Below are 27,369 nucleotides of genomic sequence, written 5' to 3' on the forward strand. Positions count from 1 at the left end.
GGCAGAGCACTTGGAATATATTATGAACACAGGTTATTATAGGGCTTTTAACCGTGCATTTAGCAGTGGTAGATGTAAAGCTTTTAGCTTGCACTCCTGTTTATTAATTAATAAAGGGCCCTGTTCTGACATTACTTACGTCCTCCTCCGTCTCTCATTTTAGATGCTGGTCTCATTTAAAATGATAAGTAGCCCAATGCACTTCTCGTGAAATTTGCTTACAGCTGGCGATCTCCCTGTCACAAGCACACCAGGTTTGTGCTGCCGTCTCCTTCAGGGCCCCTCAGCCTGGCTCCTCCGGCAGGCACAGGACAGATGAAGGTGGCTGCAAGGGCTGGGGCCAGGAGGCAGCCCCTGCTGGGGGACTGTCCTGCACCTCACACCATGGGCTTGGTTCCAGCCTTCCCAGGGCTGCTGGTGTGGGGGCTTGGAGTTTTGAGTCCACACTCACGGAGACTGGCGCCTCTCGGCACCTCTTTCAGCAGCAAACGTCTCCGTGTTATGTCGGCTTTTGCTGGAATTCACCTAACACTCATCCTAGGCGCGGGCTGCTCTGCTGGTACATGTCTCACTTACAGCCTTTGCTTCCTTTTTCCTCCTACCTTATGGTGGGCCAATAACTCACAACAGAAACAGCTTCTTCTGATTGAGATCTCTTCAGGTATTTTTGTATCTGTAGCTCTAATTTGGATGACAAACCCCCAGTAGCTGTGATAGTGAGAAGGAAAATGCGTACTGATAGTTAAGGCAGAACAGAGTGCCGTGATAATGTGGTATTTGTGCTTATTGCAAATATGTGCTGAATGGAGAGAGGCTCTTCGCTCTCTGTGGGAGTATCTGCAAGAACGCGGGAGGGAATCCCGGCTGGCACCCGTGCTGCGGCTGGGGGTGTTATCCCAGAGAAGTGCCAGTCCTGTCCCTCCATCCTTCCAGGAAAAGGCAGGAGGTGCGTTTTTGTTTTAAGAAGTTGCAGGAAAGATGTTCTGGGTGTGAAGCTGCATCCTCCGTGCTTCTGCAGCTGCAGCCTGGCAGGGGAGCCTGCAGAGCTGGGGTCCCACAGCCCCGCTCCTGACCCCCCAGCTCAGAGCAGAGAGGCACCCGCAGTGCTGCAGTGGGGCCTGGGGGGCTGGGGCAGGGGCTGCCGGCCTCTTCCTCCTCCTCTTCCTCTTCTCCTCCTGTATGCGTGGGGGAGAAACTTACTGGCTAACGCACCAGTCCTGGAATTGCTGGATTAGCCTAATTTGGCTGCTCATGCGTCGATCCAGCCCTGTGGATTAGCATTCCTCCAAGGTGCAGCAAACATTAAGCAGATGTATCAATAGTAAGAACATTTTTTTCATAGACGTTAAAGGTTTGTTTTCATTAAGTATTCTGGAAATGTTGCTCTTTGTGCCTGAGTATTTGGGTTATGGAGCATACTGCAAGCTCGGAAATTTGCTTTTTTTATTTAAGTTTTTTTCTGACTTGAAAGGCTGGTTTTTATAACAGGCCAATTTCAGACCATTTGATATTGATATATGAAGATCCTCAGGGATTATTGTAATGCATTTTTCATCCTGCTGTGATAGTATCATATAAGGAAAATGGGACTGACTGTTAAGTACAAATTGAAAAAGACATGGTCATTTAAGATAACTCCTTATCTGTATACAAGGAAATGGTATCAGGGAAATAGACCACCAGTTGACAGAAATAAATTTTGCCTCAGGCTCCTCCTCCTCTCCCACAGCTGCTCAGGCTCTCCTGTCCGTTCCTTGATTCAATTACACTCGGAGCCACTTCTCGGTGGGACGGGCGCTGGGTGGGTGCCCAGCCCTGCCGCCCCCTGGCCTCGCCCCCTGGGCCGGGGACATGCAGCATTCGTGGCTGGGCGCGCGGAGCAAGCGAGGGACTTAATGAATGATTTCTTTAGTTGAGCGAGAGCTGTTTGTTTTTATAGCCCTTATAAAAAGATAGGAAACAAACTCAATAAGCCAAGTCACACTCGATCCAGTCTTTTTTTTTTTTTTTTTTCCATTCCTGGCATTTTATCTCAACTCACTCTATTTTAATCCGCTGTAAATCAGTGCTTATTATTATGGTGTGAACAGTGTCGATGGGCCCGCTCTGCGCCCAGAGGAATGGTGCTCCCTGCCAGCACCTCTCCGCAGGCAGCTCCGACGATTCACTGCCTGGTGGCGTTTGTTGGAGAGTCCTCCTCACAGAAAGCTGCAAAACGCATTAGAATTTATGATCATTTTGGAGCCTGAACAGGAAAAGTGTGTTTTTCCAGATCCTGTGAGGTAATCACAGTGCGATGACATATGTTGCAATTCCCTATATGCAGCAACGCGCTGTGGCGAGCATAATCTCTGAAGTGCGCTTTCTCCTCCTCAGCGATTATGGTATCACGTTTGGACTCCAAGCATTTTGACCATTAGTAGAATGAGGGTGATTACAATTTGGCATAAGGTACTGCAGTCAGAAGCCAATGTTTAGAGACAGTGGTATAAGAGAAGTCTCATAATTGGAACTGTAGGGGGTTAGTTTGCCAGAGTATCTGTTGCTGGCACCAAATCCTTCTTGGCGCCGCACCTATTGTAGCTGCACTTTGGCCCACACCTTGCTTCATACTGAGCCTGCAATTAAAATACAATCAGTTGTCCCTGTCCAGCTCCTGGATAACAGTTGTGCAGCCCAGATTCCTATACGTGCCCAAACAACATTCAAGGCATCAGTGTTTTAACACCGCATGCTCGCTGCCGGTGCCTCTGCCAGGGCTCACGTACAAATTCAGATGAGAACATCTCAAAGTTTGATTTAGTGTCAAGGCAGTCCCCAAGCAAAATCCCTAGGCTGCAACATGGCATTCCTATCTAATCTCCTAGGACTTTGGGACTTCATGTCTCTAGATCTCAGATTCCCTTTTATGTTATCCCTGGGCAGTCAGCGTCTATTGTATTTAGTGATGAAATTTTTGTTATTATTTCCTTGTCAAATATGTATTGCCAAGTATTGCTTCCCAGTAGTGATACAGAGGGACACAGCAGCAGCCTGTCAGTGCTGTGGAGCCTTTCTTGTCCGAGGCAGCACAGCCCTGCAACCAGAGCAGCCACTGGTGCTCATGAAATGGTGTCGGAGAGGCACACGAGGATACTTGGGAAGAAGGTTGGATGGCAGGAGTCAGGGACGCAGCAAGACATCCCGACAGCTGGAAAAGTCCTCGGAAAATTCTAGCCAAATACTGGTTTGCAGCAGTGAAGCAGGAACAGCTTCTGCCTCCAAAGAGTTGCGGATGCCAAAGTTTCCCTTTGCCCAAGAGATGCCGTCTGTGCTGGAAATGTGCAGATCCTCACCTGCTGTGACTCACGGCGCTTTCCAGGAGACGTAAAGTGGCTGTGTCTGCTGCGGGAAGCTTTGTTCCTGGGCAGCAGCAGTGGCAGCCTCGTTGGCGTCGGCGCAGTGGGCAGCGGCGCTGAGTCCCCAGGCTCGGGTGGTGAGAGGAGACGGTTTGCTTTTCTGAGAAACATTATCCCATTTGGAGCTCACACCTGGCGGCACTGGGCCCCTTCCTCAGCCGGTCGCTTCATGTAACTGGCTCAACAGCATGCTTTGTAATTAAAATATTATAGCTGGAAATGTTGACTATCTTCCAAATATGCCAGGAGGTTTCTGTTTGCACTGCTTGAAGCATAAGCTGGCAGTGAAGGCTGGTGCAGAGCAAAGACAAATGCGTTTGTGTTGGGCTGCACATTGTCTCCTGCTCTAACATCTCTCTAATTCATACAGTGCTGCTTTTATTTGCCACAGCCTGTAATTTCTTTCACACCTAATTGAACTTTGTTTTAAAGTCTTGTGTCTAACTAATGTCCAGAGAGCGCTTCAACAAGGACTCCTTGGCCTTTCCTTCTGGTTCTCTATAAATACCTGCACTGGAAGGCTTTGGGAAGCCACCGCAGACGGCGTGTGGGTAGCAGCAGGTCAGGACATGGCTTCTGAAAAGGCTGCTGGGTGCTGGCAGGGCGGGCTCAGGCCTGGAGGGGGGCAGTGATGCTCGAAGCCTCCTGGGGCAGCTGGGACGTGAGGCTGCAAACTGCAGGAGCAGCCCCTGACAGTGCCCGTGGCCAGCACTGGTGGGGCTGCACCTGAAGGCACCGCGGCCACCAGCAGCCGCTGGTGGTCCCGGCTGGTGCCTGTTGGTGGCTGGGCTCCCACCGCACGGTGCTGCGGGGCCGCTGGAGGACAGGGCCTGGTGCACGAGGAGTGCTCTGGGAGGGGCCCTGCATCGCCAGCTGGTCCCTTTGCTGTAAGCCACACGTCGGCCTGAAACAGAAGCGTGGGCAAAGGAATAACCTGCCTCCTTCTTCAGGGGCTGCTTAAGACTGTACAAGGAGATAAGCAAATTATATGGCCTTAAATATCTGTGGGATCTGTGATTCTCAAGACAGCCATCAAGGCAGGGCTAACAAGGGCACTTTAAACACCGACTCAGGCATTTCTACTGCACAGATCCTTGTCTCAGACTTTCCCCTGGGAGAAAAGCAGACAGCAGGTTTGTTAAAGAAAAGTGGTTTTTGTATTTTTTGTAAAGTTTTTCAAAGTGATTTTTTTTTTCCCCCTGCTATTGCTGAGGAAACTGAACGTTTTGTCCTTGCTGGCCCTGAGCTGCAGCTCTCCCTGCTGCGGTGGGGAGGCCACGTGTGGCCCGGCAGCAGTCGGGAGGTCAGGGACGCGGACAGGCAGATCGCAGCAGGCAGCAGAGCCGTCAGGACGGCCCCGCAGACACCTGCGGTTCTCAGAGTCTCCACGGGGGTCCTGGGTGGGAGAGCCGGGGAAGGCTGCACTGCAGACTGGTGCAGAGGCCAAACACCCTGCCCCGGTGCGCAGAGATGGGCGATGCCTCGCCAGCCCAGCGGGCTTTGCTCTGTGGAGCTGTGTTGGTGCAGAATGATGGGTCTGTAATGATTTATCAGCTGCTCCTTGGGTGCCCCCCTGAGCACCAGCGCTGCATGGGGCTTTGCAGCCAGCTTAGAGGGAGAAAGGTGAAGGATGAACCCAGCTCCTGGACAGCTGCAAACCCGAAGGGAAGCAGTCTCAAAGCACTTGTTTAAACCTGTAATTAGAGATCACCGCTTGCTCTGAAATCTGTACTTCATCTGGAGCCTGCAGATCAGAGAGAGCACTTCCCCCTACAGAGACTAAAGCAGGACACATCCTACTGGCATGTGCATATTTACACCTGATTTTACTAATTCCTGCGTGCCGTGAGGAGACACTGACCAGACACAGATAGTCAGGCAAGTTTTTTTTGGCTCAGACTGTGGGTGCTGCATTTCTTTTCTCCCCCCAACAGGTTTGGAAGTCTTTGTGGCTAATCAACTGCAGCTCTACATTTATGGAGCAAAGCATTAGCAGCTGGTAACATAGCACGACGAATTGGGGCTGCCTGTGCCAGGGAGCCTTGCAAAAACTCATTGGGCTCACCACGAGCGACCTGGCTGAGGCATTGCGCGAGGACACGGTGGCACAGAGGCTGGGATCTCCACGGGGAGAGGCAGCGGGGCCCGGGGGAAGCGTGCCCCCAAAGGGCAGGCGGCGTGAGCCCGGCTGTGCCCTGCCGTGCGTGCTGGCTCTTGGCTCGGCTCTGTGGCAAAAGGCAAGCAGCTATCCCGCTGCTCCCTGCTGCAGCGGCTGCTTCAGAAGGACCCTGGTCGTGCTCGGGGTGATTTTCAGAGCGCTGAAGGATATTATTCTCTCTGGCAGACTCATCAATACTTTTAATTAGCTTTTTTTTTTTTTTTTTTTTTTTTTTTTTTTTTTTAACCCTGCTTCACTTCCATTCCCTTCACAGATATCAGGCTCTTAACAGATTTGAGTATGTTTTGAACTGCCATACTCAATGCCATTTAAATCACTTCTCAAGGGCACTGGGCCAGGGATGTGCAGTGGCAGTTTAAAAGGATTAGAGGCCTTTGTTTTTTCACAAGTGGTTCAATTTACAAAAGATCAGGGTTCAAGACCTGCACACTATAAAGTGACTTAAAGCCATGAAATCTATTTCTCACTAATTCTAGATTACTCTCTACTTAGGAGCCCAGGGTGCCAAAAATGGTGGTTTTTGTTAAAATGATATGAAATCCTAATGCAAGTCCTTTTAACCGCTGTTGCCTCGTATACAATGTCATGCAAATTCTGGACCTATGTGAGCAATTATGTAGCAATGAACATGATCATTTTGATTAAACCAACACATGTTTTCAAAGATTTTATTTAAACTAGATAACCGTAAAACTTTGTCACTTAGCTTCTCCTCTTGGGCATACGCACAATGCATTAAACACCCCACGTATCTCTTTTGTAAAGTCTGAGCATTAATTGCTCGCTGCTTATTCAAGCAAAGCCCCCATTGAGGTAAATGGGATTTTGTCTGAATAAAGGCTGCAAAATTGGACCTCTTGTCTGTAGGAAAGAGATAGGAGACCTATTTGTACTTTGGGATCTCCTGCTGCAAAACTGGAGCGTTAAGGAAGAGAGACTTTCTGTTAAAAAAGTTTTATCTTACTCAGCATCTACTGGTAATTTGAAATCGAGAGCCCATGGCCCATGCGATCATGAATAAAGAACAGTGGGAGAAAGTGGGTCAGTCTGGCAAGAAGGTAGGAGCTGCCCCGATTGTTGTTCTCTCAGCCATTAGCTTCACAAGAGAATCCTTTTTCTCACTGGACGACTGTACTTTATTTTTCTAAAGCAGTATCCCTCTGACAACCAAAAAGGAATACTGCATCTGCAAATGAATGGTGCCTGCAAAGAGACAACATGAAATTTTTAAAAAGCATGGTAATAAACGCTATTCAAAAAAAACACAATCTCTGAAAAACACGGCCTATTGAAATGACAAGCCGAAAATCATTTGCTAAGCACTGAAATGGCCCCTTTTGTCACCCCAATCCTTCTGTTGACAGTTACCTTTCAATCCTACAATTGTGCAGTAAGTACTGATTTTTATTCAATGTTCTATTCACCCTGCGTATTAATGAAAAGAAAAAAAACTTGTAAGAATAGCCTTTAATAGGCTGATAGACAAGGCTCCCCTATTCTCCTGCTAGAGCTCCTCTTATCAGCTTCTCACAGTATTGCTTGCTTGCTCAATTCTTTCCCTTTTCTAAACTTTGCTCACCCATCTGGGCTTTTTCTCAACTGAGATGGAAACATTTTTATTTCAAAAGTCTCACTGACCTTTTCTTCTCCCCAAGACAGCACGTTAGGTAAAGCACCAGCCTCAGACAAGGCGTTTTCTAGGCTCAGAGTACAATGAGTGGATCTGGGCTCAGCCCATCTGGAGGCGAGCCCCGATCTGCAGCAGTGGGTGGACGGGGAGGTTCCGTGACACGCTGCAGCGGGGCCTGGGAGCAACCAACCCCAGTGCCCTCCAGAGCTCCCAGCAGCACGGCTGCACTGTGACCAGCTGGGGTGGCTCTTCCTGGGCAGGCGAAGGCTTTGCCACTCATTGGCCAAACACGCTGCCATACCTTGGCCAAAGCTACAGCTCCCATGCAGTTATTGCAGGTAGGAAGTGTAAAATGACAACCGGAAGGTGTTGTTCTTGGCTAAGCGTATCTAGTGATGCTTCTTCCAACTTTCCAGTAGCAATGAGCGGTGTTGCAAAACCTAGCAATTATATTTATTATAATTCAAGATCAGCTTTGTAGCACGTCCCTGATCACAGAGGCATTCCCACTCTCATGGGGCTGCTGCCCTTTGTCCACTCCCAGCACCGCTGGCAGAGCACCGTGCATCACCACGACGCCCTGGTACCGGCCGTCACCGCTGCGCTAGGAGCTCGGGTGGCACAGCCACCAGCCAGGGTGAGCCCACAGGGCCCCGAGGAGCTGCTGGAGACATGTGGGCACCGCAGCTGCTGGGCTGGTGTGGCTGGGGCTTCATGGCACGGCTGCGCTGCAGGGCAGCAAGCGGGGACCCAGCCTTGAGCCCAGCTCTGCACCCCTGCCAGCACAGCAGTAGCCCCCCCGTGAGCCCCCAGCCCCCTTGGCAGGCAATGTGCAGCCCCATGGCCTGGGCTGCAGGCAGCCCGGAGGCGAGGGGCCCCTCTGCCCGGCCGGGTGTGTGCCGCTCTGAGCCCGCTCCCAGATGCGCTGCATCCCCCTGCTCCGGAGGGGAGAAGCCTCCTCCTTCTCCGCATTCCCCGCTCATGCAGTTTTTCTTTCCAGTAGGGAAATTCAGCACATAACTATCCAGGATTGCAAAAATGTAAACAGTCTGTGTTACATGTCTTCAAATTACAGCCCCGCTGCTCTACACATGTGCAGCTAATGGAAGCACTCTGCTAGCGCAGGGCCCGGGTCCAGGCGGGCGCCAGCGCCTGCCCAGTGCTCGCTGCCCCGGGGTCCCCTCGCTGTTTTCCATCCCGCGCCCCCCGGCTCCTCTCCCCTCACCAAGGGCAGCTCGTGCTGGCCGAGCTGCCCGGCAAATATTAAATAGAAGAAGTCTACTTAGCGGTTGTTTGAATAGAGGAAATTGTTTTACATTGTGATGCAATATTTCCACACCGGGGTCTCATTTATGCAGCATATTAAAGTCAACACACTGCACATCTATCTCCATAAGGAGCCAGGCCCATTATCCCCAGTTACTTTTAAGCAGTCTTTTGCTTAGTTCTGACGTGCCTGCCAGTGCCATATATCAAAAGGAATGCAGTTCTTTAAACTGCAGCTCGTGATTGATAGTTTAACCTTTTTCTCTGAGGTTAATTCGATATATGCTGGTGTAAACTATAAACCAAAGCTCCAGCCTGTCGGGAGGAGGTAATCTACATGGCACTCTTTATGAGATTTCAGGTGCTGCAGTAATTACACTGTCTCCTCCTCCCTTTGCCCCTTCTTCCCTCCTGGCGAGAGGAGGAGGTTTCCTGGCTCACTGCTGGATGGTCTCAGAGCCCTCAGCACCCAGCTCTGCCCGGTGTGTGAGCAGAGGCGTGTGCGCTGCTCTGGACACCACCTGAGGCTCCTACGTCAGTGTTAGGAGCTCCTCAGCTCATGTGGGCTTTTGGTGTGGCTGAGCTTGTCTTGCTCTGGGATGTATTTTGGTCTCAACAGCTAATGCCGATCCTGGAAGTCAATGGGAAGTGGCGGGACGGTGAGCTCCGTTCTCAGCACGATCCTTTTGGGGAGCTGGAGGTCTGTAAGGCTAAGCAGCTCGGGCAGAGCAGGGATCTCCCCCCACAGCTTTGCTGCCATTTCTGAGCCCTGTGCTCCCCTGGCACTCTGCTCCTCTCACCCACAGGCAGAGCTGCGGATGTTGCTGACTTAGGTGGGACCACACCAGTGCCCACGCCCAACTAAGAGCTCCATCGTGTGGCTTCATCTGCCCTGACCCCCTCGTGAAACCCTGACCAGGGGGAGAAGTGCCCTGCCCTCGCCCTGCCCTCGCCCTGCCCAGCCCTGCCCAGCCCTGCCCGCTCCCTGCTGCTGCTGCGGGCCCCAAGGCCATCGGGCGGCCACCCTGGTGCTCTGGAGGGACAGGGGCCGAATGGCTTGCTGGAGCTCAAACCTCTCTTTGTTTCTTTATTTTCTCTTCTCTGTTTCATTTGTTGCCTGGCTCCCTCCGACAGAGAGCAGGGGGTTTGAAGGGATGTGCTGCCTTCCCATCGCTCTTTTATGGCATGTTGTCAATAGAGCCCATGGCAAAGAGAACCGGCGTGATGGGGACACGTACGTGACATCTGAGGGTGCTGCACCTCTGCGTCCCACTGCTCCGAGCCTGGGCGGGGGGCTTTGTCTCAGCTGGGAACATCCAGGAGGCTGCAGACCTTCCTTGGAGCTGTGGGAATCTCCCTGGGTTTGTGAACCGAGGGAAGGAGAAGTGCTGAGCACGAGGGGTCAGGGGACAGCTGCAACTTGTGGGATAAGGGAGGGCCCGTGTTCCAGGCAGAGCGCCAGGACTTGTATTTGCAGTTTTTCATACAGCTGGCCTGCCTGCAGCATCTTTACAAAGGAAACGGGGGGAAACAACCAGTCCTGGAGCAGCCTGGCCACAGAGCCCTGCGCTGTGGCCCATGAATTACAGAGGTCTGCAGATGCCGGCTCCTCCCAGGCACTATTTCCTCTGATCCAGGCTCGTTCTGATCGCAGCACAGAGCCCAGGGGCCACTTGTGCTGGCTGTGCTGGCAGGGGCACCCAGGAAGGTGTCTGCCCTCTCCTTGGCCCCCTCCGTGGCTGGCAGGACCCGGAGCCCTGCAGGAGGCTGCCCAGCAGCAGGCTGTGTGTGGCACGGCCCTAACTCCGTAACGCGCCTTAAAAACGGCGGTGGTTCGCACATCCTTTTGGGCAGTGTCCTCACAGGGTCATTATTTCCATAGGAAATAACTATTTCTGTTCAAGATCAATAAGAATTGTGGAAAAAAGGGGAAGAATTTTAAAGGCTTGGTTTAATTTAATCTGTTTCTTTGCAGGACGCTCCCTTTGGTAACAATAGGAATTCGATTCCTGCCAGAGCAGACTCCTTAATTAGACCCCACAAAATGAACAGTAACGTGTCTCTGGGCTGAAATTCTCCCTTTCTGGAGCTTGCAGAAAGGAGGGAGTTTCTAACTCATAATTGCATCTGAATGCAAATGGCTGTGCCAATGTGAATATATTAAAAGCAGCAGCGTCAGCAATCACTGTGAAAAAAAATACATACAAATGAGGCACTAGCTTATTGCTCCATTTGGATGCTGTGAAATGGCACCTTATTGTGTTATTATAAGATTTCTTGCTTAGTTAACAGAAAATGCTTACAATTAAGTCTGAACTCATTTAGTGCTCAGACTAATTCACATTAGAAAAGGGATGTGACCCCAGCTCCAGATCCCTTTTCTGTGGCTCTTACTTTACATCGGGTGGCAGATTTCAGGCCGTGGGGTGCGGAGGCAGCGCGGGCATCTGCTGCGAGCCTGTCCTGGTCGTGCAGAGCCCCGGACAAGTGCTTGAGTTGAGGTGTCCTGAGCTCAGCTCAGACAGTTTTGGTCTTGGGAGTCTGGCAGAGTGCTCCAGGGCAAAGGAGCCTGCAGAGGCAGGCCCAGAAGTCATCCAGGGTAGGGCAGGTGTGGGGAACAGAAACGACAGCAGGGGGCAAGTGGGAAGGGGCAGGTGGAGTGGGGCAGGTGTGCTTGGAAAACCAGAGGATTAGGCTGGGTGAACGGAGTCTGAGAAGGGAAGTACTCAACAAACTCAGCTTCTTTCCCTTTTGCTGCCCACAGGCACCTGGAAATCCTGCACCTGGAAAACCTGGAGATGATGTGCCTTGTAGAAAAGCCTCCCTGGTACACCAGATAAACTCTTTGCCTGGTAACATGGTAACAAAGGCAGGTGCCATGTATTGGAGAATAAGATAAATATTGAAGAAGAGTTCCACTGCAAAAAGTTGAGCTTGCATCAGAGTTAGGAGCTCTGGCTTAGTACATCTGAACAAAACAACCAGAATTAAGATTGCAATAGCTGCCTCAATTGTAACGCTCCCTAACTGGACTGCTTGGCTTTGAAACAGTAACATTATTTTATTATACAACTTCTGTGTGATTTCAGCAGTGCTGCATTTTGTACCTTTCCAAGTGGCAGCTGGTTCTCAGCCTGTGCAGGCTTCACCCAGGTGCACCAAGGGAAGACAAGCGTAGAAAGATTTTCGGCTGAGTGCTGCTGGCCCCGGGACGCTGACCAGAGAGGATCACTGGACAAGTTGGAAGGGAGCCCGGCACAAGCCTGTGCAAGGGGGTGTCTGTGGCAGGCAAACAATTGCTCGGCACAGCCCTGTGCTGTAATCAAAGCTGGCTCCCTGCCCTCTTTCAGAAAAGCTCTGATTGATCCCTGTATTTCAGCACCAGGGAGACATGAATCAAGCCCTAGGCGGGGCAGCGGACGCTGCTCCCGAAAGGTATTGTACACGGCACGGACAGGCTGCCGCGTCTGCAGCGGCTCTTCCCACGAGGAGACAGAGCTGTGCACCACTTACCCAGGTCTCTGCATGCGGGCAAGACCCCATGTCCACAAAGCACCCTGAGATGCTGAACAGCTCTGGCTGAGCAGGGCTTGAATGGGGTGCTGTGAGGCATGGAGCTGTGGGATGCAGGAATCCCCCGTGGCTGCTGGAGGGGTCTCTCAGGGGCTGAGCTGGAGGTGCTGGGGCTGGCACGCACACTGCACCTCCTGGCATGCCCCTGCCGTGCAGAAGTCTGTGCCGAGGGTGGTGGGTGTTTGGGATCCCCCCTTGGCTTCAGCAAGCTGCGCTGGTGAGGGCAGCTGGGACGCCCTGGTGTGTCCTGGGCCGGAGGGTGCAGTGGGGCTCAGGTTGCAGGGAGGTAATTTGCTGGTCTGGGTCTCCTGTCAGCTTAACCCTCCCTGGGGCATTATCTGCATCTAGTCTCTTCTCAACTCTGACTTCTCATTATGGTACCGAGTAACATAAGACGCCCAGTTGTGCCTGGGATTAATTAATTAATTATAAGGGACATTACACAGACTCCAGGAGGCTGAGAAGCACAGTGCTCTGCTGTGCACCAGTCCATGCCCAGGCAGGAGGATGGGTTCCTCCCCGACCCCAGCGAGAAGGATTTTCCCCCGAGTGCCTTTGGTCTGCAGAGCTTGCCTGAGGGCTGCGGTGTGGTTTTGCCCTGCCTGGCAGCTCTGCCAAACCAGCGATGTGGCCAGCAGGCCCCGTCAGCACGTGAACAGCACAGCGTGAGTCCGACAGCTCCTGCTGCCCTTTTCCCAGCGCCGTCTGTGCATTTGGGCTGTTCCAAGGAGACGGCGGCAGCCCCGACGCTGGCAGGACTGTGCTCCTTCCACTGACACCGCTGAAGGAAGCCTCTCGCAGCCACGGAAGTATAAACACTTTTCTTGTACAAATAGTAATTGTAGAAAGAGGCCTGTGGATAAATTATTATCGTGACCCTCATTCTGGTGTGAAAAACTTTCTCTAGCTGCTGAGTGAAAAGTCAAAATTTGCATTTAAATAGAAAACGTTTGTCAGCATGTAACATGCAGGGACCTGTGCTGCAGGGGTCCCTGGGACAAGGCGAGAACACCGCGGGCGGTAGCACCACTGTCCCCAGCAGCAGGGCAGAGAGCTGCTGGTGCTGGTGTTGGTGAGACGGGCTCCAGCAGCCCGCAGCTGTCCCCAGGTCCCTGCTCACACTTTGGCTCTACCCCCTGTTGAGCGTGGCCGAGGGTGGCATTTGGTGCACCGTGCTGCACGGGGCCAGCTGGGGATGTGTGGCTGTCACTGAATGTCCTGCGGGGTGAGGGCATGGGGCTGACACTGCTGCTCCTCCAGCTGCAGCACTGGTCCCTGCAGATCTCTGCTCGGCATTGGGCTCCGGCCGTGCAGGCACAGTGCGCAGTGATGCGTCAGGAGGCTAGTCCAGAGCAGGACCTCCAGCTCTGAAACCACTGCAAGTGACTCAGAAGTTTTTGAAGCATGCAAGACAGGCTAAGGCACTTTCTGGGGTTTCAGCGTGGATAAAAGCTGCTGTTGTTGGCATAGTTTCTGCTTTACATGGTTTTTATGGTTGGAAGAGGGACTTGGACAGAAGCCCAGTGGAGTCAAACTGGGTTTCCAGGGCAGGCTGGCACGCGGTAGCTGTGGCTCTGCTGTCCCTTGTCTCCTCCTGCGCACCCTGGAGAGGGCACCTGAGCTGCCAGCCACACGGGGTCTGGCTGGGGCTTCTGTGAGCCACTTGCCAGGAGGGGAGTAAGAGGTGCCCCCAGACTGGGGCCTCTCCTGCCTCTCTTCGTATTTGCAACATGGACCTAACCTGTAAAATATAGTTTTAATAGCCCTTCTGGATGAACATGCATGGTTTCGGTGCCCCAGGCTGCCCACAAGTGCCCAGCACTGCTGCTGGGCAGCCCCTGTGAGGGCAGCGCTCTGCTGTGCCCGCCTGGCACGTGCCTGGGAGTCTCTGCCAGAGACTGGCCCGGGCAGCAAGGGCCATGCATAGAAGGAGAAGTGCAACGCATTTTAGGAGGTATATAAATGAATTAAGACCCTTTTAAAGGTTAACAAGGTCCACTCTGTCTGTCATTAAAGTAACTTCATGCATTTAAATTTTAACAGTCAAACCAATTAGCAATAAAAATGTTGTATGAACTGCATTTTATTGGATTCCGGTCAAGTCAGAATTGGTTAAATGTATGATGTCTAATAGATTTTTCTACATTTCTCCCTTCATTTTAAACACAACCTTTACTTCCCAGGTGCAGTGAAAAACAGCGGTGCCCGTGGAGAGAACCAAGTGGGAGCACTTCTCTGATCACGGCTGCATCCCCCTAAGCTGTGTGCGCAGGGTGCCCAAAAGCCCTTTCTAGTGAGAGCAGCAGGTAACAGAGAGCAGTCTTTGGCAAGAGAAATCCATGTGCTAGTGCAGTAGTAACCTTGTCTTCTGGGTCACGGCTGCTAAGAGGTGGAGCAGTTGCTTCCTTTACAGAAGTTGTAATTATCCGATTTATGTTTTCATTATTTTGGTGAGGGCAAACCTGGCAGCGCCACACCTGCAGCAGGGTTGTGGTGTACGTGGCTCCGAGCCACGTGGCCCAGCATGGCTGTGCAGGCAGGGTGGGATGCAAGGGGGTGCAGGCATTTGGGGTGTCCCTCAGTTAAACTTCAGCATCCTCACTGCTGGTAGGAAACAGCACCCTGAGCAGCAAGTCACGGGAACACACGTGAGCTCAGGGGAGGTGAGGACCCTTCGGAAAACACTCGGCTCTCCCGGTCCTGGTGTTCTGAACCACCCCCACCCCGCTGCAGCAGGGCCCTCTGCGGAGTTCCTGCCCACCTCGTGGCTGAGGACAGTAAAGGAAAATCATCTGCACAAGGGACCCAAAGAGCTGATGCAGCAAGTTCCAGGCCTCAGTAAAAATTACAGGATTACAGCACATCTTGTGCCAGTAATAAGTACCATGTGAATCGGGATGTTTGCATAATTGCAGGCTGTCGGATGGCCAAGCAGCCATTGGAGCGTATTGCAAAGGAATCAGTTCAGAGGAGATTTAGATGGTACCTGATTAGTTAAATTGCCAGCACCTGTTCACTTTTTATTGCAAACATAAACATGAACAGTTTCAAACAACTCAAGAAGTGTTTGATGCATCCAGCATTTTCCAGTTCAGGGTTGATAACCTCTGGCAGTAAGAGAGCACAACACTGTGCTGGGTGAACGTGAGCAAACCTCTGGCCTGGGCTTGTTTCAGTCCTGAAGAAACCAAGGAGAGGTTATTGTGCCTGACCACACACGACCTTCATGGGACTTTCTTTGGAAAAAGATGGCAGTGACAAGTGGAACAAGAGTGGACGAGGTGGCCTAATCATAAATCTGTTCCTGCTTCCATGCAAAAATCAGAAAAGCCAAACTCAAAGCCGTAGTGGAGGGCATTGGATAAATTCTCTGTGTATGGTCATGGCAGTGCCTGTTTCCCGCAGAACCCCGCAGTCAGCAAACAGCACAGGTACCCGACAAACGTCAGTGAAAACTAGCTTGTGCTTAGTTGCAGGACACTTCCACGAGAGCACAAAATTGCAGAGCTTTTTGCAGGAGGCGAGGATCCTGCAGGGCTCCTGCCATGTGGCACTGAGGAGGGGGCCTGGTCTGCATCGGGTGAGAGCTGGGCTCTCACCTGAGGCCGTTTCAGTCCCTCCAGCAGGGCGGCATCGTGGCGGCCTCGTTACCTGCGGGGTCAGACCTGAGGTGACAAGGGGCGATGTGCTGGGGCAGCTGGCGTAGGACCGCAGCTGTGGAGCACGCGGGCAGCCTGCCTGGTCCCCGTGCCTGTGAGGCCGGCCCAGCAGGGCGAAGGGCGAGTTCTTGCAACACCATGAACAAACTGAGCATCGCCAGCCTTCAAGCAGAGGATCCAGCAGGCTGAAAGCTCCGGCACTGCCCAGTCAGCAGGGCAGTGGCGTGGCTCGGCCTCAGGAGGGGATGGGATCTCTGCTCTTGGCAGTGTTGCTGTTGGCACGGCAGGCACAGCGCGTCCCTGCTGGCAGTGCCGTGACGCCGGCACTCCCAGCACTGGTGGCACCACTCAGGCTTTGCTCTCGAGTGCTCTCAGTCCGAGGGCAGGCCAGGCACCGGGTGTGGAGCTGCCTCACCCAGGGCTGTGCTTCAGCTGCTGGAAGGGCTCAGCACCGAGACTGCACCCTGTGCACAGCAACACCAGCCCCTTCTGTGTGCTCTCATGGGCTCTGCAGGACGCTGCCCCAACACCTCCCTTGGTCCCTCCCCACTTCGTGTCCATTCACCCCCCCCGGTCACATCTCATGCTCATACAGCTGGGCACTTATTTCAGCAACCTGAGCCCTCTTGATTCCTTGATCTCCTGTCCAAGACCATCCCTGTCGTAGTCCACCAGCAGATCACGTCCCAAGAGATGTGATTTCAGGTGAAATATCAAAGCAGAGCATCAGTCATTGCAGATATGAATTTTGCATGACATGCTGTCCAGGAGTGATGGCCATTTGGGGCATTGTCATTACACAGCAAGGCATCGTTTCTGTGATGGACTGGGTCTGCAGCTTGGTCGCCAGCAGCAGCTCATGCTGAGCAGCTCAGCTCAGACAGGGGCGTCCCTTTCAGCCCTCGGCCAAGTGCGTATCCTGCTGCCCGCCAAGGGAAGCGCTGCTGGAGCCTCTGCTCCACTGGGGATGCTGCTCCCGGTCCCCATGCTCTGTGCCCTGCTTGTGCCCTGCCTGCCCCCGCTGCCTCCAGCAGCACCATTCTGGCACCCAGCCGAGGTGCGGCAGCGGCCTCCAACCCCAGCTCTCTTGGTCTTGTCCCAAGGCCACCCCCTGGCCCTGACCCGGCTGAAATGTGAAATGTTCCCTTTCTGGGGCTGGTGTGAGCACAGGGATCCTCCCTGGGGACCTCAGGCACGGCTGGGAGTGGAAGCCACAGCAGACAGCAGCTGGCAGTGAGCTGTGCCCCCGGTCCAGTAAAGGAGCTCTGTGCTTCCTTCCCTTGCTGGGACGGACGGGGTTTGCTGCTGGGCTGGGCAGAGCTGTCTCCCCGATGGGCTGATGCATTGTCTCTTTGTGTTGCTAGAATACCCAACATAAGCCTGGGAGGAATCGGGGGCCAAGGAATTAAAACCTGTTCAGTGCTGATCACCGATCAAAATGAAAAATTAGCGGGGGGAAGGGGTGGAGGGAGCGGGGTTAACTCTCAGCAGAGCTGCGCCGAGGGGCTGCACGCCCAGGCTGCGGCTCCCAGCACCCCCAGAGATGTTGTGGAAACCAGATGTTGAGGAGCAGAAACGAGGGGGGAGCGCGGGGCTGGTATCTGTTCATAATTACTCTTGATTTTGTGCGATGACATTGAGATTGTAGGCAAACATGAAAGAACACTTGTGGGGACAGCAACATTCATGCCGGCCAATGGATTAATACAGCATGACTGACATGCTCAGAGCAGGAAGGCGCACATGGAAGTGTTTTGCTGGGTTTGATGTTCCACAGGCCCAGGGTCCCCCTGGCGCTGCTGCTGCTCGCCCCCCTGCTCGGGGCTCAGTGCCTTGCACTCAGAGCACCCCAGGGCCTTCCCGCGGCACGCGCACGGCGAGGATGGGCCCCTCGTGCTGTGCCAGGAGGAGGCTCGGGGCCACACGATGGCTCTGGCGGAGGATATGCACTCGCCTGCCCTTGCCAAGTGCACAGCTCCTCTGCAGCCCCACAGAAGCTGGGGCATCCGCTGGCATCGCCTCCAGGAGGTGGGGAACAGGGGGCCAGAGCGGGGCTGGGTGCCCGGGCTCTCGGGGGCACCGGGACGAGGCCGGCAGAGCTGGCTTGCTCCAGCTCAGCAGCTGGAGGCCTGGGCCAGGCAGAGCACTGGAACAGATCCGCATGCCACCACCAAGGAAATCTGGCCTTGAAACCTTCTTCCCTCTGGACACGAGGAAAACTTCAGCTCATTTCAATGAGCAATTAGCCAGGTCCATCAGGAGTGGGGAAGCCTCCCACTGCCTTCAGCTGCATTGTTAAAAATGAGTTTAACCAAGTTTCTCCACACTTGGAGGAAGCAATAAAGATAAGGAGTGGTCATACAAACACTGCATTTACCAGCTTTAGTAATAGCATCGTGTGTCAACAGCTGGAATGCATTCTTCATAGAAACTTATGATTTTTATTCAAAAAGGGGCTTGCATAAACAGCCCAGCATAAAGCTGCCCCCGAGGTCTGCGTCCCCAGAGCCAGTCCATGGGTACCACGGGGTAAAAAGCTCATTCAGAGCCTGGGCCTGGAGACCAGCGAGTTCCAGCAGCCCCAGCACCCCGGGCTGCTGGGGGAAGAGGGGTTTCCCTGGGGTTTGTTGGTGCTGACAGAGCACTCGGCTGTGCCGTGATGGGGTAGCTCTCAGGAAAGCCGAGTGAACCTCCTACCAAAGCAATTCACCGACTCAGTAACAGTGCATCAATGGTTAAAATTTAAAGCTTAGCCACATGTTTCAGTGAAATTGGAGCAATTAACAAGTAATCAGATTAACAAAGTACTGTATTCTGGATAAAAGGATTTTTCCTTTAGTAATTGCCCTGTGGCATGCACAAAGTAAAAAGCCTACAATTTAGGAAATGGGATCAGAACTCCAGGCTGGCATCACGGTGCTCCCCCCAGCCTCAGGGTGTGCTGGGGGACACAGGTAGCGCCTGCCTTGGGCACAGCACTCATGGTCCCCAGCACCACCTATGCAGCCCCTGGAGCAGCCCCTTCCTTTGGAGAGGAATCTAACTTGATTTGGCCCTGGGAGCCTAATACAATGCATTCTGAAGAGTGGTCTGAAGCAGCCTCAAAGCAGACACCTGGTGAGGTTTCGCCCAGCAGGTCGGTTCATTCACACCCTGGAGAAGGACAGTCCCCTGAGGGCCAGGCGAGATGCGGGAGGCACCAGCACTGTGCTGCTGGACCAGAGGGGAGGTCACTGGCCAGCCTGCTCACTGAGCAACCAACTGAGCACATTCCTTTTGAACCTGGGAAGAAACTGTTGCAATTTCTAATTTGTAAAATAATGGAAAAAGGAGTGTGTGAATGGAGAGACCCAGCAGAGCAGATGGGCAGCACGAGCTGCCCAGCTTCACAAGCAGATTCCAGACGCTTCTGGGATTCCTCGCACCAGCAGGGTTTTTTTTTTTTTTTTTTTTTTTTTTTTAGTGGTTTGGCATCCTTCCTTTCGTAACCTTCATGTTTTGCAGAAGCAGCCTTGCTGGGTGCGTGACTGGGGAAACACGGAGCAGCACTTTGCGTCTGACCGGCTGGTGCCAGCAGCTGCCAGACTCTCCACAACACTCATGAATTGTTTTGCTCCTTCCCCTGCTTTCAAACCACTATTACCAGCTCTGTTCTTAATCATCTCAGGTCAAACCGAGCTGCAGCCTGTGGTTTGGCTGCCTGTTTGTTTAACTCTGTGTGGCTGGGAAGGGGTCACTGTGGCTCGCAGGCTCGGGCAGAGCTCAGCCCTGCAGCCAGCTCACTGCTGCCTTCCTGCTGCTGAGGAGCCACGGCAGCTCCTGCAGCCCTGCGAGGGGCTCGTGCACCCAGCGCCTCCCCTGCCTGGGCACGTGGCTCATGGCAGCGTAACGATGCCGAGATGCCACCGGTGCGTGCAGTGCCACACAACTTGAGGGAAGATCCTACATAAACCACAAAGTTGTGTATTATCAGATCTGGATGCACGTTATTTCGGACAGTTTGATGTCTCAGTGGAAGTGCCCAGCTGGCTGCTCCACCCAAAGGCACAGAAAAACCTCCTGAAGAGCAGTTCAGGGGTTCTACTCCACACTCACCACCGAGCCTCAGGAACAAGTAAATTTAAGGAAGAAAAGGCAAAATCCTCACCAGTTCCTACACCATTCTTCACATTTAAGAGTCCTGCCATATAGCAGCAGCCCCAGAGGAGGTGATTTGTACCCAGGAGGTCCCATCACCTACAGCAGCTTCCAAGGACACATCTGTGAGTGCTGCCCTCACCTCTGACAGTGCCCAACCCTTCTCCAGCCCCAAGGGCGCACCCAGCATGAGGGTCCCTCCAGAGACCTCACCTGGAGAGCTGAAACACAGCCACACGCTCAGGTGCTTCTCCCCAGAAAGAGAGGGAAGGAAGGCAGGCACAGCTCCCTCCTTACGCTGCTTTTATCACCTGCAGCAGGGCCCATTTGGCTGGGTAACCCCTGCCATGCCAGCTCAGAGCACCCCCTGCCAGTCAGGGCTCCGCAGGGAGGATGCAGACCTCTGCTCTGCTGAATGCTTGTGGCATTCGTGGGCAGTCGGAGGATTAAGCGCTAACCCCAGCGCGCCCGTGCGTGTGCCTGCAGCAGGCGCAGCTGGGCCAGCCCGGGAATGGCCACTCTCCAGAGCAGTAATGCTTTACGCAGAATTGTTTTCTCTAGGCCAGGATTATCGTAATGATCTGGGTAGCTAGCCGCAGCTCCAATCCTATTACTCCATTAGCATGGGCGTTATAAGGTGACACTCTGCATCTGCTTGACAAAACGCAGCTTCAGACTTTGCGCTGAGCATTTTAACTGAAAGGAATTCAGTTTTCACTTGAAGAGGATTCTCTATTATTATTGGCTTATAGCTGCTTAGAAATAAACAGCAATAAATACTCTGCCAATTTACTTTCAGAATGTTCTCATTTAAAACACTCCATGCAGAAAAATATTAACAAAATAAACTCCTAGCTTATAAAAGGCTAAAGAGCTTTTTTTTTTTTTTTTTTTTTTTTTTTTTTTTTTTGAGTGTCAATGTTTGTAGAAGTATTTTCTAAAGAAGCTGCAATTTGAATTAAGCAGCCATTGGTAACACGTTCTCTCAGGGCAAGCCACCGAAGATTGCTGTATATATTTGCTGTGTGCTAGCAATTGTGAAAGCTAATAGCGAACTTGGCAGTAAGGAAGGGTGGCAGAATATTGCTGCATTTTGAAGTCTAGGGAAAGCAGTGAGCGATTGGGCTTGGGAAATGTGTACACCACACTGCTACATGCACAGAAAGACCCTTCCAGTCCCTCCAAGCCATCCTCCAGGAGTCATCTCCTGTTACATCTCTATTGTTTGCTGAACATTTGCAAGCTGGGTCTTCCAGCTCCTAGGTATCAGTGTGCAAGCTAAGAAGCACACTGATGACTTGACACTGAATGTAACAGAGTTGTATTGTTCTTGTAATGAGTCCCAGCTCTTGGATGGAAGACACAATGCTTACACAATTACATTACAACAGAATAGGATTGCATTAGTTAATGGAGATGACCTCCAAGGAGGAATGTTCTCCTCTTATTAATTTAAGATAATTACATTAAGTTCCCTTCTCAAACTCAGTCTACGAGAGTGTTTTTCCATGGTCTACAGCATGTCAGTTCCCCTGTAAGATTTTCAGATTCTCCCTCAGTGCCCACTACTGATACACACACGCAGGCTGCACCCCTCTGCAGGGGGAGATGCGGGGCTGCAGGGAGGCTGGCTCCAGCAGAAGGGCTCTGCTCGGTGCAGTGATCGTGCTCTGTGCATTGTGCAGAGCCCAGCACGCCCAGCTTTCTGTGAGCCTACAAGGTGTTGGACACCAGCACGTACCTGGTATCACTTTACTGATAAGGAAAAATCACTAGTTTTACTAAAAATTGAAGGAGCTTGTTTTATTTGGCAAAAATTCTCCAATGCAAGGCACTCATTGGGGAAGGGGATGCAAAGCATGCTCTGCAGGTTGGGTGCCTACGAATGTGCTGTTTTTCCTGACTGGAAGACCTTCAGATTTAGAGACAAGCCTCACTCCATTACACCCCTTTCTAAACTTGGCATGCATTAGTCCAGTGCCAGCCCGGGAGGTGCTAACATGATAAAGTGTGAAAGCCTGAAATAAAGCTTAACACAGAGTTTGGAATGGAGTTGTTCAGCATTATTGGCTTGTAAATTGTTCCTGTGATGAGATTTAGTAAAAGACTGAAGAGGTCCTTTGGCAGTGGGAGAGTATTTATGATGCTTTTGTACTAGTACACGAACGCTTTCTTGTTCTGCCTGTGTTTGTGGCTGCCCTGGAGGCTGTGTCCTTGTTTATTACTACTTTATGTACACAGGTGCCAGGGAGGTTTGGGGCTTTACCCGTGCTCCTGCTGTTAGGCACTTACCACGAAGGTGGCCATCAGGAAAAGCACCAGTTTGGAGTGCCCGGCGCGGCTGTGAGGAGATCTGTCCTGGTGGTGCAGGCTCTGTCTTGTTGCCTCCCCAGTACCTGCAGCTCATCGCTCTGGTGTTGTGGCAGCACCGCTGAATCCTTCCTCCAGGGCCGGATCCCACGGTGTGCCTGGGTCCTGCTGCCTGCTGGAGGCAGCTGGGCAGAGCTGGTGCGCTCTGCCCTCGTCCCTGTTGCGTTTGGTCGCACCACTGATGCCTTCATTTACACCTGCTGGCTGGCCAAGGGCAGTTTGCTGCTGCCACCAAAGCAGATGCACATCATTAGGAGCTGAGCCCTGCCCACTGGGATTCACAAGGACTGAACACATGGGAAGGAACTTGGTGAACAGAATTTAGTGTCGAATATGCCCAAATGTTTCCCCTTGTGTCAGGATGGAGGTCATCAGGAAGGGAGGACTTTCAGGCCAGTGTTTTCATAGGAACAACAGAGACGTCTTCCCTTAACACTCCTGTCACGTACACAGCCATCGTGCTGTTGCTGGCAGCCGAGTGCCTTTGTGTCCCCATGCCCATGCTGCTGAACATCAGAGCGATCGCTAATGCCACAGCTTCTGTCCTGCATGCTGTGGAGGGGCACCTTGGTGGTGGTGGTTCTTGAAAACCACAGCGTGGCCCCCTCCAGTGAGAATTTATGGATGCACGAGCCCACAAGGGGTGCACGAAGAATAACGCTGTGCATGGCTGCCTCGGCTAGCAAAGGCACAGCAGACCTGCCCTCTTCTCTGTTTAAGCTTTCCAAGGCAGGAAGCAGAACCTGTGTCTAAGTGCCGACTGACACACTTTCAGAAAAGATTGCACCCCTGGGACTCCTGGGATAAGCGCTGTAGCAGGTTGCAGCGTTTACGCTCCGGTCATGTCAGGCCAAATGGGACATGCTGCCCCTGCTGACTGCCGGGCTCCTTGCCACTGGGAATCTCGCATTTGGGTTGCAGGCACACTTGGGACTCCCCTATTTGTACTGACAAAGAAATGAAAGCTGAGCTAAAGCCTAGCCATGTGCACAAACTGAAAGAAGCCTTGCAGGGCTAGAATGGCAATGGCAGAAGGCTTGCAGCAACTCTTCCCGCTGCGCATGCTACCAAATGTAGGCAGGCGCACGGGGGCAACCTGCCTGTGCACCCTGGCGCAAACCGTGCCTTAGTCTTGCCCTGTTGCAGGCGTCCCTTGCTTTTACACCACCCTGTCCTGGAGTTTTGGTTGCTCTGTGTGGTCCAGTTCTCCGGCAGCTCATGCTGCTGCAGAACTGTTCATCCCATTGGGATAGCCACAGAAATCCCACCTCCCCTTACCACGCTGCTGCAGGCATCCGAACCCCTGGGAATGGAGGTGGAATTTGCCCTTTCACTGTTGGGTCTGGAGGCTGCTCCGTGCTCCTCCTTTCTTCCTCCTCCTCTTCCTCTTCCTCCTCCAGCAGCAGGAGCTGCTGCACCGCACCCCGTAGCAGCCCGTGGCCACAGGAGCTGGCAGGGGAAGCGCTGCAGGGACAAGTCCCCCACGCTGCCAAGGACGCAGGCACCACCCGCAGCTGCTCGGCTCGGCAAAACTCTCTTGGGAGCCTTAGGCAGCGTGAAGATGCCTTGAATGATTCCTGGCTCTGTGGATGGGATGTTTTATGGTGTCCTCCCATCTTTGGCATCGTCAGGGTGGGACTTAGGTGCTGTCACGGGGTTCATATTAAACATGATGGATCTTATTGTAATCCTTGGAGCCTACGTAAAAAGATACTCTCTAGACGTCTATAAAACATGCTGGGATTTGCAATTAAAATACCTGGGTGGTGACTGTGTGCCCACAACCAGCTTTCCCCTCCCTCTTCAGTTTAGAACAGCTCCATGCAAACCCTGTTTTGCAATTGTTGTTTAAATAGCAAGTTGCCTTCAAAGGAATATATTTAGAATGGAGGGCTTTCCCCCCATAAGTACACTCTGAATGTTTGAATGATTTCAGCTGCTTTGGCGAGAGTTTCCTGTGATATCATGATCTGATCATTTCTTTGTGGACTTACTGTGCTAAGCCCTGGAAGGCTTGCGGCTCCCACGGCTCTGCTCTGCGCAGCACCATGCGCTGCACTTGCAGGCGCACAGCGGCTGGGTGCAGGGTGATGGATGTGGGGACAGCGATGAGCCAGCCGGCTCTTCTGCAGGCTGCTGCAAGCAGCTGGGAGAGCAGCTTTCTGCTGGGCACCCACTGGCGTTTCCCTCTGGGAGCACTGTTTTCTCTAGGCACTGTTGCAGAGGAGCCGTGCTTGCATGACCACAGGGGGACAGCTATCGTGGCCCTGACCAGATGCTTTCCCTGCAATTGTGTGTGTGTGACCATCACTTTAAGGTCTGCAAAGAGTCTCTGTAAGGCAGAAGGTGGGTAGGCTTATTTAAAATAAAAATAAAAATTAAAAATCTAGCATAGAGAAGTGCAGTTACAGTGCTCACATAAGCAATTGCTCTGATTTATACCTGCAGCAGGAAGAGGCCAGAAGAATTTTGCTGAATGTCAAACAAATATTGATCTTTTAGTTTTGCAAATAACTCTGTTCCACCTGCCCACAGGTAACGTGTGGCAAAGTGCCCTGCCCCACTCTGCTGTGGACAGCTGCCTCCTCGGCTCTGCGCTGCAGCCAGTGCCTGGTGGTGCCCAGCCAGTTCCCACCCTTATCTGCTGCTTTCACATGTTCGGGAAGGTGGGGGTCAACAACTGTAGAGCTAATAGGTTTTTGGCTAGGTCACAGTCAGGTTTATGTGATTTTTTCAGCAAAAGTAAGGTAGCAATTCAAGAGCAAAAGGACAAGAGAAATATTTGCTTTCCCGGTACAAACACGTCCCTTCTGACCAGCTCAGCCCTGCAGGCTGAGTGCTGGAGCCTGTTCAGTGGAGGCAGCACCAGGGCTCTGTGCTCCACAGCCTGCTCTGCCTTGTGCTCGGGGCAGGAGGGGGGAGCCCAAGGCGAAGACCTGGTCCCCAGCCTGTGCATCTGAGCACCCTGTGCTGAGCAGGCTCCTTGCAGGCTTTTGTTGCTGGGAGCCACCACAGTGCTCGCTGGAGGAGCCCTGCTGCTCTGGGGATGTGTAATTAGCAGCAGAAAACGCACAGCCTCCCCAGGGCAGCTCTGAACACATCTCTGCAGCTCTCCAAATTTTTTGTCCAGGTGGTGAAGCTGAGGAGGGCTGGTGCAGCAGGATGAGCTCCCGTCCCTGCGGGCTGCTCCTCGCCTTCAGTAGTGCCTGCTGCTCAGCCCGGCTGTGTGCGGGCTGCCTCGTGTGTGAGAGCAGCACACGGAGCTGTCTGGGTTCTGGTGTTGGACAAAATAAGGTACAGAAGGATGTAAAATAAGCCCTGAATTACTCTTCAGAGCCTCCTTGCAAACCCACCTAGAAGGAGCTTGGCTGTAGCAGAGAGCTCGGTGGCTGGAGCTGCAGACCCATTTTTCAGCTGCTGTTGTGCAGCGCCTGAGAAGAAAGGCAACTCCCACTGGATATTTTCGGTGGGGGCTGACACATGTTACTGCTGCTGTAGCTGACATCAGAAGAAAACTCAGACCACTGTGGTCTACTTTGCTCTTGGAGACAGATTTTTGAACAGATATTTGTTAAATCACTCTACCTCTCCTATTTTCTTGAGCTGCGTAAGATGCTGTCTTCCACAACCAAGTAAGAGGTATCGAAACAAAGAACCTCATGCACAAGATACAAAAAATAAACTGTGCTTTAACTACCAGAAAGCAAACATTTGTGCAGCGAGCTGTATACATTTTCAGTGCAAGATTCCCCTCAATATTCCCCAAAGAATTTTAAAGTATGTATTTTAAATCAAAAAGAACAAAGTCTGCTCCCCAGTTGTGAGATTGGAGGAGCCCACTGTAAGGCTGTGGCATGCAGCACTGGAGTAGTGCCCCTTGGACCGAGGCACAGGCATAAGGTTTTTCATACGATTGAAAGAAATGCTTGACTAAACAGCTTTGTGTGCTCTGAAACGTATGCTGCAGTCCCATTTGAGCAGCAGATTTAGAAGTCCCATGGCCCAGAATTTTTCATACATGCTGATCTTGAGGGTCAAATCCTGCTTTCTGATCCCAGAGGCGCGAGCAGTGCTGGAGGGGTGCTGTTGGCTGGGAGCTGGTGGTCAGGATGCCAGGTGGTGCCTCTGCTTCGGCTCCCTTGGATGTTTTACCTTGTGCAAGGCGCTGAGCCCTCCCATGCCCACCTCCAGGGCACATCCAGCTGTCCTCTTAGCTCTGGGCTTCCCCAGATACACTTACTGCAAGGCTAATTGCAGTAAGAGTTATTCCAGCAGGGCTCCCCACTTACTGCTCTGAGCGGATGGAAGGGCCTCGTGGTGACCCCCCCTGGCCCTGGCTCTGGGGTGGGTGTACTGGGAGGCACTGGGACATGGGGCTGGTACCCGGCCACAGCCAGGCATTTGGGAAGGATGAGCAGTGCCCTTCCTGAGCCAGGCAGGGAGGGGACGGGGATGGGGATGAGGATGGGGATGGGGATGGGGACGGGGACGGGGACAGGGATGGGGATGGGGATGGGGATGGGGATGGGGACGGGGACGGGGACGGGGACGGGGACGGGGACGGGGACGGGGACGGGGACGGGGACGGGGATGGGGATGGGGATGGGGATGCGGATGGTCCTACATGCTGCTGGTGCAACGTGGCCCCAGCTGCCTGGCTCTGGGCACCCACCTGGGGTGCAGGGAGGGGGTGCTGCTTCTGCCACCGGCTGCTTGTCCCCTCCCAGCCTCTGGAGCTGCACGGGGCTGTCCCTGCGGCTCTGGCCCCGCACAGGCAGCTGCCCGGGGGCTCCAGCAGATGCCTGCCAAGTTTTTTTCTGCAAATGCTGCTCACCAGAGAAACAAAGGGAAGCAAGAGACCACAGACGTGCAGCAAACGCCTAAATGCAAGTGTTCAGCTTGTTGGGGTTATGCTTGTCTCTGTCTCTAGTGCTAATTTGAGTCAGCATCCAAGCCCAGATCCCTTCCATCACACCTTTTTTTGGGGAAGGGGCAGAATGTAGCACTGATTTAAGCTGCCGTGTAATATGCACCTCGTACATTTTCTCCCTGTGTGAGATATTGCAGGATTTTCACAAGCCTTTTGGGACAAAAGATAAAGTCAACAAGGAGGAAAACATGTTAGCAACAGAAAATAGGATTGAGACGCGGGTGAGG

Source organism: Anas acuta, chromosome 17 (genome assembly GCF_963932015.1).
Source record: "Anas acuta chromosome 17, bAnaAcu1.1, whole genome shotgun sequence".
NCBI classification, from domain to species: Eukaryota; Metazoa; Chordata; class Aves; order Anseriformes; family Anatidae; genus Anas; species Anas acuta.